Below are 3,621 nucleotides of genomic sequence, written 5' to 3' on the forward strand. Positions count from 1 at the left end.
ATGGCAGTCTGACCATCTTTTATTTTACAGACTTGGGGCTAATACACTTAACCTGGGAGGTGATGCTTACTTAAGAGAAAAGGAGTCCTGGGTTTGACTCTTGATTCTAGGGCTATTTATGTGTTTACGTTTAGGTGGGCGGAGGGCAGGCGGGGAAAGGAACAAGAGAAACAAAAGAAAAGCAAATGCTTAGATCAGAGTGTAGTACAAACCTACTTTCCCCGGAGCCTTTCAGATGACTGGCCTGTGCGTTGTGCTTTTCTACACGACAGCGCACCTTCCGTCAGAGGCATGGGGGGCACACAGCCTTCTGATAAGGGCTCTCCATCTGGAGAAGCAATGCATGGCCTTGAACCCACTCAGGCTAGAGAGGGTCCTCTGCTTCTTCACAAAGTATTCTAGTCACTGGGAGGGGGTGGAGGGTTAGTTTAATTGAACTCTAGGTACCTACTTTTGAGGTGGAAACTACCTTGACTACCTTAGCAGTAAATGGATAGGACATTCAGGATGTGATTTGTCTTATCGAAGAATAAATGTCTAAAGAATGTCAGGTCAGCCAACCCCTCCAAACACTTTCTTCTTTCCATTGGCTGGAAAGGGACCCTGACTTAATTAGCTTAGCTACAGCCAGTTAAAGCTGTATGAAATGAATGCTACCCACTGGTATTCATAGGAACACCACCATGGCACAGCTTTGTTCTAAAAGAAAACAAGTCTTCCTCAGTTGTGTGAAAGGTATGCACTTGTCCTCAGGAGGAGATGCTGGACCCTGCTTCCAGGAGAGCTGGAAAGATCATTGCCAGAGTCACAGAAGCGAGCACTCCATAGTGCAGAGTTTCCTGGTGGGTACTCTAAGCAACTTTCTATTAACAGTGCAGGGCAGCTCTTCTGAGAGATCTAAGTCTTCTTGTGCATTAGTCAGGGAATGTAGGGGCCCAAATTCTGGTGTGAGTTCCATTCAGGGAAGTGAAGTAAGCATTTACATCCTAAGTAGGCTTGGCTTTTCACAGCTCCCAGAAAATATTCTAAGGGCTATAAGCATCTTATTGGTGTCAATAAATTTGAGTCACGAAGCATCTTGTATTTAAAATTGATGTTGCTCTGCTTCATTTGATTACAATTTAAGTAACTACTTAGAATTGAAAAAAATATATTAATTGGCATTTACAGAATGTGTTTTCTTCTATCCAAGCTGTAAAGCTGGGAACACATACTTTGAGAATTTGTTATGAATCTAGTATTGACTATCTATGACTCTTTCTCAGTTCAGTTTTGTTCTGTTGCCAACCTGAATGCATAGAGTTAAACCATGGGAAATGGCAACAAGGTTGTTAAAGAAGTGAGTGAGAAGATAAAAAAATGACACAGATAAGGCAGCCTAAGGTATGTAACTTCAAAGAATTTTAGATATGAGTGGCTGCTGGGCTATTGGGAGACTGGCTCCGTGTAGGCTAGAATGGGGTACTCTTCCTAGGGTTATGCCTGGGTTCAGCAGAGATCTGAAACTTCAAAGACTTTAGAAAAGGGGAGGGGGCATGAATAGATTAGGAAAGGCTATAAGGGATGAATCAATGGAAAGCTGACAGTCAGACTGCAAGAGACATGGGGAAACATCATGTATGGTGAGCTGAGTGGGGTGTTGGGGTTTTTTGGGGTTTTTTTGCTTTACCTCCAGGAATGAGGTTAGCTCAGTTCAGGGGAAAATCAAAGCTTTCACACAGTTCTGTAGATGTTCCTACCTTTCAGGAATTCATGTTTTGCTTCTTGTTTTGCAGATGTGATCACTGTGTCATCATATAGCTATAAATCTGTAGATATGTTTGAGAAAATAGTCATGACCAACATCTTATTGTGACTCAGATCAAGCCTGGGAGAGGTTAAGCTGTGGAATCCCACCCAAGAGAGATGGAATTAAGGTCTAGCAACTTTGATGTATATTCAGGAAGATCTAAAAGAAAGAGAGTTTCAGATACATATTAGCTGTGACACTGACGTTCATAATTGCTTCTCTAGCATTATGTTAAAAAAAAAAAAGCGTATAAATCTGGATTCTTCTAGGATTCAGACTCAAAAAAGGCAGACTGAGGACTGGCAAGATGATGATAGACAATTTAGATTGTGTCTGTTTTGTCCAGAGTGACCTTGTACAGAAGTTATCCATGTTGGGTAACATAGAAAACTAAAACATTACATCATTTAACCTTTGTTATCTACTCTCTATTCATTTTATTTTTTACCTATTCTTTATTCAGTAAAAGAGGGTTTCTTGCAAAGCTATTCTTCTGCATCCTTTGCTGCTTTGCATTCACAAGTGCATAAATGATTAACTTTGAGCTCTGTTTACAGTGTGTTAATAGTATTGTATTACATTTATTGCTGGTCAGCTTCTAGGAGGCGCAAGTGCCTTTAGGTGAACACTTGTGGCTTTTTTTGGCTCCCTTAATTTTGAGTAGAACAAAAGTTGAAGGGGCAATAAATGTTGAACCAGGGTGCTACATTCAGAAAAGTATAGTCAGAATAAAATAGGTTATATTAACTCTATTAAGCCAATATTCGTTTTGCTTAAAATGTACTACCCTAGTCTCTTTGTTCTTCAAAACAATTTCATTGTCCTTGAAACTGTAGGCATTATAGGCAAACTGTAGAATATTTGAGGAATTCAGAATAATAAACCATTAAATATGAGTTTTAGCATTTGAGTGGAGTCCCTTTTATATCTCTAGCAAGCAGATCATCTGGGCTCTTTAACTCCAGTTACATTGCTTCAAAAATCACTGATTTGAAAGGGATTGGGAGTTGGGGGCAAATTGGAGTAGTGATAAATGTTAGAATGATATGATTTAAGGGGTTTAATTTACAAGATCTGGAGAAAAGCTGTTTGCTTCCCAAAACATCTTCACAGGGATCCTTAGGGGAAATCCTATTATGACTCATTACCTGTAGGTTTTTTATTCTATTTTGGAATCTTGCCTGACAACATTAATGGAAGCATGTTTTAAATTACACTTAGCAGAAAGTATAGCACAAAAAAATGCAGCATTGCATGACTGGTTTTGCAAGTAAAGCTGTAAAGATTTTTGTTATACGCCATCTGGACATCTGAAGTAATGTTGTCAAGGACTTTTAGAAGTTGTTTAAATCCTGTACATGTTTTTTACAGCCAATCAGGGAGAACAGCAATGGAACGTAATTTTTGCAAACAGTACTGTAAAAGGTATAACACGTTGCATTGCTTACTTTTTGTAAGAAGACATGAGGTACATCTTGCTAGCAAGTATATAAGCTTTTAAATGATTTGATGCCAGTTTATTTAGGTGAAAAATTAATTTTCATTCTGATACTCACCCACAAAAGTCAAGCAGAATAAGACTTTGTTTATTTTATGGGACCATTAACTATAGAATGGTGACTTACATTTCCTATATTTAATCCTCAGAACAGCAAACAATCTACAGCCAGATCTGTTCAATTACTCTCAATGATTTAAAGGAACGTTGTTACCTCCTGCAAATGAAATACCGATATAAGCACTTCAAAAATATTGAAAAGCTTGATCCTTTCAGCAGTTTATTATTTTATTTACAAACATTTTATATTGCTATATTTTATGTATTGGTTTGC

Source organism: Gymnogyps californianus, chromosome 4, assembly GCF_018139145.2.
Source record: "Gymnogyps californianus isolate 813 chromosome 4, ASM1813914v2, whole genome shotgun sequence".
Lineage (NCBI taxonomy): Eukaryota > Metazoa > Chordata > Aves > Accipitriformes > Cathartidae > Gymnogyps > Gymnogyps californianus.